General features: G+C 51.7%; 1 protein-coding gene across 2 annotated transcripts in view; it reads right to left on the reverse strand.

Moving 5' to 3' along the window:
* ETV3 (ETS variant 3) overlaps positions 1-9,115 on the reverse strand; it is a 32,816-nt gene extending 23,701 nt beyond the window's left edge. For both annotated transcript variants that reach the window (XM_029580366.1, XM_029580365.1), the window contains exon 1: positions 8,993-9,115. The gene's annotated coding sequence lies outside the window, so the exon portion shown is untranslated. The remainder of the gene's footprint in view (positions 1-8,992) is intronic.
* Between the last annotated feature and the right edge of the window lie 1,216 nt (positions 9,116-10,331).

The following is a 10,331-nucleotide window of genomic DNA, read 5'->3' on the forward strand; positions in this document are numbered from 1 at the left end:
CAGGGTTGCCGTTAAGGGCGAGTGAGGTGATGGTTTCCACACACTGCAAGCATGGAGTTGTGGCAATGGAGGCCCCACTTGGACAGCTGTAATGAGGCTCAGTCAAGCTACGGAGAGTGGAATTGCAGCCAAAGTAAGTCCAGCACAATGGGATGTACTGCCTTGTCAATAATATGAAAGTCTATGCTTTCCATGTGTAGCAAGCAGGTGTGCACACGCAAGGGCGCTGTGGCAAAGGTGAGCCGACCGGGAAGCAGATTCCCGTGAATAGAGGAGATGACAAGGTGTGTCTTTCTGGCAACTGTGGGAAGCTGCAAGTGGTCGACGAGGGCTTTCGTTATAAAACTTAGCCCGGTGCCAGAGTCAACCAAAGCCTGGGCGGGAAATTCTTGGTTGTTCATAGAAATAACCACCAGGAGAGTCAATTGAGAAGCTGGAGCCATGAAGCCTAGGATCACCTCCCTACTTGATCATAGGCTCATTAGTTTCCCGGCTTTAGTGGGCAGTGGGCAAGCTGGTGTCTGGTCCCAGCGCAGTAGAAGCAGAGTCCAGGCTGGCGTCAGCGGAGCCTTTCTTCAGGGGTGAGGCACCCCTGGCTGAGCTGCATCAGTTCCTCCGAGTGTGCCTGGGCTGGTGCTGCCATTGGAGCAGGAGAGAGAGGGCGCTGAAATTGGGGGGCTAGTGCAATGGGTCTGTGTGGCATGCAAAACTCTCAGGCACATTGCTGGAGGTAACAGTTGATTTTCCCAGCCAAGTCAATAAGACCATCTTTGGATTCTGGGAGCTCACGGACAGTCAGTTCTTACTTGACCCGTGAAGACAGCCTCTCCATGAAAATACTACGGAGTCTTCTCCCCAGTTTAGTTCCTTAGCCATGGTTTGAAATTCTATAGCATAGTCCATCAGTGGTCGGGAACTCTGGCAAAGGTGAAGAAAGTCTAAACCCATCATGGCCAGGTTCGAAAATGAACTTGAAGGCCTTGACAAATTGTTGAAGATCCTGGAGAAGAGGATCTGTTCGCTTCCATAAAAGGGAGGCACAGGTCAAGGCCTTACCATCCAGCAGGGAGAGCATGAAGGTGGTCTTGAGAGAGTCATAAGGAAACAGTGCCAGCTGGAGAGAGAAGTGAATGAAACATTGGTTTAAGAACCCTTGGCACCATTTTGGGTCTCCAGGGTACTGGGGCGGTGCTGATAGACAAATCATGGGTAAAATAAGTACAGCTGGGGGTGCTGCAACAGCTGCAGGAGAGGCAGCGGTCGAAGCTGCTGCTGCATCTAGTGGGCGCTGAGTTGCTCCATGGAGTTTGCCAGAAGATCAAGAAACTGCTGCTGCTGGATCTTCTGTGCTAGGCCTGGAATGGCTTGAAGGCCCAAGGCGTCCACCAGATCCAGGCCTCGGCAATCTGTTGTGTCTGTGGACCCTTGGGCTGAGGCGGAATTGGTGCTACCTGCAAGGAGTAGCTCTGCAGGTCCCCATCATCAGCAGGTGGAGCTGGCTGGAGCAGAGGCCCTACTGGCATTTCGCCAGTACCAGCCTACGTTCCCCTTAGGTTGAGCCTCGGGCGCCGGGGCCAGCTGGTTTTAAGTGCGGGCCTCTGTGATGATGTAGATCCGCCACGATGAAGATGTTGCAGGCCAGCACAAAGAAGGAAGTAGAGTCAAGAGAAGCAGAGATCAGGGCAGGCAACAATCAGACTGGGTCAGGTTCAGGCTGGGGTCAGAGGCAGGTGGAGTTTGGTCAGTGTTGTGGTCAGGGGGCAGTGGTCACAGCAGGCAGAGTTCAGTCAAGAAAGGAGAGGAGGCAGTGGTCAAGGCGGGTGGAAGTCAAGCAGCGTCAAGGTCCAATCTGAGGGTCAATCCAAGAGAGTCCTAAATTTAATCTGAGATCAAAAGCCAGAAGTCCAATCCAAGGAAGCGAAGAATGAAGGACCACAGGAGCAGGGGAGATGCTGAAGACAAACAAGGGACGATTGTCACAAAAAGAAGAAACAGGAGCAAGATATGGGAACTCAGGAACAGACAGCAGATCCAGGAACCAGGAACAAGAGTCAGGGTCAGGAACGTGGTGGCAAAGCACTTCTTAGACGAGACGACCTATTACCGAGGCACTGAAGGGTTCTCAGTCTCAGGCCTTTATAGGGCCCTTTAAATTTAGGGTGGGGGGCATGCCCCAAAGGTCCAGCGGTGTCCTGCTACGAAGAGGAAGAGTAGTTGCAACCCGGCCTCTTGCCGCATTCTGAGGAAGGTCCAACACCAGAGATAACGGAAACCTGAAGGCAGATGCGGTGGACAACCACATCGGGAGGCAGTGAGGACAGGCCCAGGCTGGAGGTAAGAGTGGCGGGACGCAGGATGGACTCGTCGTCTGCCACACGCAACAGCGATTGTTAGAAAAGGCATGTCCCAGTGGTGAAGGACTCCACAAAATTCACACTCGCTTTGTGATTTTAACAGAAAAGCCTCCCCCCGAGTAGGCAAGAAACCTGCGAAGCAATCCTCCCACTTGCTTTGTATCTTTCGAAAACATACAGAACTTAAAGCAAGCAAGAGTCTGCAGCATGCCAGACCCGGGCCACCCAGAAACCTGGAAGTTGGTCTTTGTATCAGTAGCACTGCTGTCCTCCTCCAACTCTTCTCCCGCACCCCCCCCCCCCAATATCTTGTTGAACAAGAAAAAATAAATCAAGGAAAGAAGAACATTTTAGAAGTCTTGTTTGCAGCCACAAAAGGTTGTCACACGTTCGTTTGGAAGTAAACAGAGAAACGTTCCAGACTCCTGAAGAAGAGAACCTTGGCCCTCAAGCATTGGCAGATGTTTTAAGAAGTCACATTACGGACCCCGGCCACACGACAGCAGACTTTTTAGGGACAGAACGTAACATAGTAACATAATAATGATGGCATAAAAAGACCAAACGGTCCATCCAGTCTGCCCAACAAGCTTCTTATGGTAGTAATTGCCGCTCCATGCAGGTTACCCCCAAGCCTTACAATAAGGGTAGTAATATTTAAAATCTCATTAAGGCACAGTGGGGAGTGCTGACAGACGTTTCGCCACACCTTGGGTCCACAGGGAAGCACGCGGATCCTAGAATGCTATAATTGGAATAATTTGTATCAACGTCTTCATAAGCATGCAAGGTCATGCAAGCGGTTTCACCAGACCAAGACACCTCAGGCGAGACCGGCTCCGAAGCAAGCTACTCAAGCAACCTAAGAGCAGCTGACGGCCATTGTTCTCCAAGCACAGAATACAATGCCAGCCATGAAATTGGTTTCTCCAAGCTTGCCTGACAGGTTAATTAGGAAACCTCCGACGCAGATACCCTAAATATCAAAACCATGCCCAACCTGCTGGACCAGGCATCAGCTGCTGACTCTCACTGCTGTCAAATCCGATTGGAATTCCTCACGCAAGTTTTGTGTTCTTCCAGAAGGGGGGTTATATTACTAGCTGCTCCCACCAGGACTGCTCAGTATGTATCGGGAAGTTTCAACTTGTCATAAAACCGTAAAAACGAATTCTCTTTACAATCAGGTTGTATGGGACATATTTCAGCAAGCTTTATAAATGTAAGTCTTCAGAAATGCACCTTTGGAACGAAAGGAGAGGCGGAAAAAAATAAGTAATCCCCTAATTACAGGCAACTCAAATGCAGTGCGGAGAATCAAAAAGATTCCCAGAGAGGGAGTGAAAGCTGGGATTCAAACTTCCACCTTTCAGGAAGCCCGGCAGAGCTATGCTCTGAGAACCCCCCCCCCCCCCCCCACACACACACACACACATTACACGCCTTCTCCCAGCCCATCCGTGCTCGCTCCTCCACAACCACAGCACGAAAACGTGTTTCAGAGCAGTGCTGTGTTAGGAACGTTGGATCGAGATCTGTCTGCTCCAGTCCCGTGGTCCTGGTGCCACAGTTCGCACGGCGTCACGCCCCCCACCCCCCCAGCAATTAAATAAATAAAAATGTGTACTCAAGGTTGAGCTTTGCACAAGAAGATGCCAATTCCAGCCCCCCCCCCCACATCACCACAATACAGCAACAGTGGAGGGGGTCACCCCCCACTTTGTACCTGATGGCAAATTCAAACAGAATAAGAACTGCCAATGCTGTTGAAGAGTATTAAGAAACACAAACAGCAAGGCAAGTCAAGCTGTTCAGCACACTTGGGAGATCAAAAAACAAAAGTCCCCATTCCAAACAGGCCCCTCGCCCACCTCGGCATCGGAGATACCGCCAAAGCCAAGCAGAAGCACAAGGCCTGCCCCAAACCGTACGATGAACCCACAGCGGAGAAATTGGCATTCCGGCGCTGACGGCTGCACGAATGGTGCTCTGTTTAGTCAAAGGCCAGAAAGCTATATTTAAAATCATGTTTGCACTGGTGACTTAAGGAACATGTGGCCATTTCCAAGGTGTGTGATGAAAGGAAAGCTGCAGGGGGGTGCAGCGAGTTCCTGTAAGATGAATACTCCCTCCCAACATTCCTCGCCGCAATATTTACACAGGTAAATAGCAACCCTGCCCGTCATAAGGGAGGAAATAGAGCCTTAAGAATTTAAACACCGCCGCACGCCATCCTCTGCTCTCAGGAACGCTGGCAGCGCTGGCTTTCTTCTGCAATTCCCCTTTTCTTAAAACAGGTCAATGCAACCGCTGTGCCTTCTAAAGGTTATATAATACAATCGCATGCATCATTTAGCACTAAAATCCACCCCCCCCATTTCAAGACTAGCTATTCAGGGCTTGGGAAAAAAACTCCTTTTCTGGTCTTTTTGGTTTTCACTATGCCACATTTTAACAAAGTTCAGAAGCATCACTGACAATAGACTGGACACAAACCTTGGAGCAAAACATCATTTTACCCAAAGCTGAGAAAATGTGGTGCCTATGCCCAAGGTCTAAGGACATTCAACTGATGCAAAGAAGCCTGGGGGCCGAAGAACTGACGCCTCGCGTTGCCACCTCTCCCTGGGTCAACCAAGCCCTGGTTTAGCCCCACTGCATGCAAAGAGAACTACAAATGCCCTGCATGCATGGGGCAAAACCTGGCCTGGAGCTGCTGGTTCAGCTAGCCTGGGGGTGAGAGGACAACCCTTCCGCCACCACCACCACAGCAGGAGTCCAGGAGCCACAGTCCAAGCCATGCCAATGAATTACCACTGCAGGGTCCCGCTGGAGAGATGGAGGGGTGGGGTGGGGAGAGAATAGAGGTCATGGATAGAGATGAAAAGGGAGTGGGGTGAAGGAGGAGAGGAGAGCAAAGCAAAAAGAAAACCCAAATAAACTAAAAGGTGCTAAGGCAAAGAGATGGGAGAAAGAATTCCTTGATATCCAAAACCTCGACTGGCGGTTAGCTTTTCAAAAAACAATTTCCACCCTGGAGATGCTTTTGCATTTTTTGCATCAACAAATATTTACCTAACTTGGGCTTCATAGAACAAGAAAATCCATATTTAACACAAGGTTATTTTAAATGTCTATCTGCAATGTCAGCATTTCACATCTGGCAGCAGTTGCTGAAAGCGGGGCTGGGAGTGTGAGAAGGAAATCCCAAACTGAAGAGCCAGGGCAGTTCTCGCTCCTTTTCCAACTGACATCCGAACCAGCCGGGGCAGATAAGGAAGGGCAATAAAATCCTTTACCCGAGACACAGCTATGATCATACACAGTTACAGAAGACAGCAGCGGGTAGGGTCGGGACTGCTTAATTGGTGATTGGGGTACACAAATCTATTGATGTACCCGAGAAAAGAAACCCACCTGAATGTTGCATGCAGACCCGAAGAATGGTCACTGGCTAGGTGGAACCTTCTGATGGGACGCAGGTCTGATACAACTTTCTTTCTTGGGTTTTTCTAAAAGGTATTGCCACCTAAGTTTCCACTTTCCTCTGGGCCCTGCACCACTAATTGGGTGAGATACAAACCTATGTCTGGGCCCAATATGTAAGAGGATGGAAAACAAGTATATTAAAAGATCAGTGGCCCGTCAAACCTTTTGCTAAAGGCAGTAGAGAGTTCCACCAGCCGTACCTGTCCTCGAGGAAAAACTAGAGTTTCTGTAGGGTGTGAGACCTTTTAAAAGGTTCAACCAAACATGAGGTAGCGCGTTGACCTCACATGCTCCTTCTTCGGAGACATGACGAGGCCTCAAAAGGAACAGCCACCTACAAAGGGATGAAACTCCTGCTCTGCCTGCAATACCCGCCAAGGCACAGCTCCCACACTCCTGGGAGGTGGCAACACCTTCAGTGGAAGGAAGCAGTTCCCTGCCTAGATCGCCAGACTAACATGGCATCACCCTGATGGATACCAAGTCCTTCCCGTCACTGCCAAGGCCCAAACATGCACTGGCTGATGACTCGACAACCAGAGAAATACAGATACGTGGATAAGTGAATTACAGGTGACCCAACAGCACTTAACCAGTAGCAAAATGCCCAATTAATGTATTGGCACAAAGTCCCATGGTCATTATAAAAAAAAAAAAAAAAAAAAAAGAAAAAGACCAATGGTGCTAAAATTAACTAAAAAATAAACACTAGCTGTGGAGTTTCTCTTACAAAAAAAAAAAAAGTATTAAAAGAAAACCCTTCCTTTCCCAGAGTCTTGCTGGCCCCCAGTTTGCTTTCCAGTCCATCAGTTTCACAATCCAATTTAAACTGTTAAAATAACACAGTCTACGATTATTTAAATACCACATGGAGAAGTGTTCCTTAACAGCCCGGATTCGGCCATCAGGCTGCAGTGAGTTAATCTGGAAGGATTTTTCCCCTGGTCGAGATCAGCTGGAGGAGGGGAAAGCCTATCCACCAACTAAAATAGTAAATTTGTAGTTCTATGTGAAGAGGAAAAAAAAACAAAACAGGATCCGATTGTGAGAATTTCCCTGCATCATGAAACCAAGAGGCCTAAAAATAACTCAAACTGGAGCCTGAACATCTCCGCAGGGAGGACTGGAAACAATAACAGAGCTTGACTGGGATGGGAGGGGGAGCTGGAGATGCCAAATATATGTCCCCCTCCACCACCACCAGGAGGCCGCAGATAATCAAAGAAGGGGCAGGGGAGTGAAATATGTCAGACAGACACAAGGGGAAGGTGGAGTGGAATCTGACAGACTGAGGGGAAGATTGGAATCAAAGATTTGGGGGGGGGGGGCGAGTGGAACCAGATAGACTTGGAGGGACAGGAGAGTGGAACCCAACAGATTAGTGGGGGGAGGGGAGAGTGGAACCGGACAGATTAGTGGGGGGAGGGGAGAGTGGAGCCTGACAGACGGAAGGGGGAGGCGACCCGGAACCTGACAGACGGAAGGGGGAGGCGACCCGGAACCTGACAGACGGAAGGGGGAGGCGACCCGGAACCTGACAGACGGAAGGGGGAGGCGACCCGGAACCTGACAGACGGAGGGGGGAGGCGACCCGGAACCTGACAGACGGAAGGGGGAGGCGACCCGGAACCTGACAGACGGAAGGGGGAGGCGACCCGGAACCTGACAGACGGAAGGGGGAGGCGACCCGGAACCTGACAGACGGAGGGCGGAGGCGACCCGGAACCTGACAGACGGAAGGGGGAGGCGACCCGGAACCTGACAGACGGAGAGGGGAGGCGACCCGGAACCTGACAGACGGAAGGGGGAGGCGACCCGGAACCTGACAGACGGAAGGGGAAGGCGACCCGGAACCTGACAGACGGAAGGGGGAGGCGACCCGGAACCTGACAGACGGAGGGGAATCTGTCAGACGGAGGGGAATCTGTCAGATGGAGGGGGAGGGAGAGGGGAATCTGTCGGAGGGGAACTGGAATCTGTCAGACAAAGGGGGAGGGGAGAGGGACTGGAATCTGTCAGACAAGGAGGGAGAGGAGAGGGACTGGAATCTGTCAGACAGAGGGGGAAGGGAGAGGGACTGGAATCTGTCAGACAGAGGGGGAAGGGAGAGGGACTGGAATCTGTCAGACAGAGGGGGAGGGAGACTGGAATCTGTCAGACAGAGGGGGAGGGAGACTGGGACCGGAATCTGTCAGACAGAGGGGGAGGGAGAGAGGGACCGGAATCTGTCAAAAGGAGGGGCCCGGAGAGAGGGACCGGAATCTGTCAAAAGGAGGGGGCCGGAGAGAGGGACCGGAATCTGTCATGGGGAGGGGGCCGGAATCTGTCATGGGGAGGGGGCCTGGAATCTGTCAGACAGTGGGGGAGGGGGCCTGGAATCTGTCAAACGGAGGGGGCCTGGAATCTGTCAGACAGTGGGGGAGGGGGCCTGGAATCTGTCAAACGGAGGGGGCCGGAATCTGTCATGGGGAGGGGGCCTGGAATCTGTCAGACAGTGGGGGAGGGGGCCTGGAATCTGTCAGACAGAGGGGGAGGGGGGACTGGAATCTGTCAGACAGAGGGGGAGGGGGGACTGGAATCTGTCAGACAGAGGGGGAGGGGGGACTGGAATCTGTCAGACAGAGGGGGAGGGGGGACTGGAATCTGTCAGACAGAGGGGGAGGGAGGGAGAGGGGGACTGGAATCTGTCATGGGGAGGAGGCCTGGAATCTGTCAGACAGAGGGGGAGGGGGGACTGCAATCTGTCAGACAGTGGGGGAGGGGGACTGCAATCTGCCAGACAGTGGGGGAGGGGGACTGCAATCTGCCAGACAGAGGGGGAAGGGAGGCAGATACTAGGATCAAGAAAAGTGGTTTAAGGAATGAACGAAACATACAAGGGAAGGGGAGACAGAACCGGAGGAGCAGAGAGGCAGACGCCTATGCAGGAGGCATAGCCGCAAAGGGGCAGAAAACAATCAAACGATAGACCAGTGCGGACTGGTGAAAATGGGGGTGGGGAAGGAGGGAACGAGACAAACACGTTGGGGGTGGGGGACTCAGGACAGATTCTAGGCCTCGGCTTCACCGGTGAAGTAGCCGCGTTCCAGGCTTCTCCCTCCACCCCTCGCTGTGCCGAGGTGAAGGGGAAAGAGGAAGCAGAGACTCACCTGCTCCGCGGGCCTCAGCGCCAAGCTCCGCCGCCGCTCCTCACCTCACTCACACACACACAAGCAGGAAGTGCCGCAGCGTTTTAATCCCACTTCCGGTTACGCTCCGTCACGACCTCACCCCCGCACGAGCGGCCAGCAGCCGTAGCTCCGCCCCCCCTCCGCGGTTTTACTTCCGCCCTTGTCTTGCGGAGGCGTAAGCGTGGGCACGTTCGCAAGACGTAAAGGACGCCGCGTTCGGACGGCTGCGTCGGCGTTACGTGCCAGGACCGTGACGAAACGAAGCGCAAGGAGAAAGGGTAGGTGGGAAGGCGGAGTTTATCTTCTCTCCGTTCTGTTCTGCAGACCTCGCTCCGCCCACCTCCCTGCATCTCGGCACGTCCTTGGGTGCGAGCGCATGCGCAGAAGGTAGGAAAAAGGGGGCGAGTCCAATCGCGGCTAGCGCTGAGTATGCGGTCATTCCCGGTATCCTGCGGCTTGCTTCGCGAGAAGCGCGTATTTCCACTATCTTTGTGGGAACGAAGGGGGTCAAGCTGTTTTTTGGGTTTTTTTGTAGCCTCCGACCGATGCACAATAAAGCTGGGAAGGAGGCAGCAGCGGTGTTTGTGTCCCCCTGAAAGCAAAGTGTCCATTTGGTTACTATGGCATTAACTCAGTGAAAGTCCAGCGAAAACTCTTTGGAGGTGCATTCGCTTGAGTGACCCTTTGGGTACAGGTCAAAGCGGAATTATTAACCTCTGGAATATTTTACCTCTTATAGTCATGTTCTCCGGATGATGCTGCTATTTGGTGCACGTTTGACACTTTGAAGTCATTTTGACGTTTTGGGTTTTTCGAATTGGTGTCTGTGCTTTGCATTTACTGATGTTATATTCATATGGTTTTATTATTTTCTATGCTGTAATGCTAGTGATTTTCGGTTTTATGATACTGTAATTGTATGCAGTGATTAGGCGAGCAATAAATGCAAATAAATGTAGATGAGAGCTACCACCTGACCTGACTCAAGTCAACCCTGACAAGCCGAGGTACTGGTTTTGCTCCCAGTGCATCTATGGTAGTGGTCTTTACTAATTTTTAAGAGGGGGCCACTTTGGATCCAAAAGGACTGGAAGAGGGCTGACAGATTTTCCCATGGTGGCCATGGGCCAACAATATCCACTGGGCTGTGCCAATGACATCATGTCCTCCACTGCTTTTTCTCTCAACCCCTGCCCACCACCTTGTGCCATCACACTCTCTCACAATCTCTGCCTCTGCCAGAAATCTCATATTTCCCTGCAATGATTTTATTTATTTTTAACAGTTTTATATACCGAAGTTCTAGTAACAAAGTTAC

Source organism: Rhinatrema bivittatum, chromosome 16 (genome assembly GCF_901001135.1).
Source record: "Rhinatrema bivittatum chromosome 16, aRhiBiv1.1, whole genome shotgun sequence".
NCBI lineage: Eukaryota > Metazoa > Chordata > Amphibia > Gymnophiona > Rhinatrematidae > Rhinatrema > Rhinatrema bivittatum.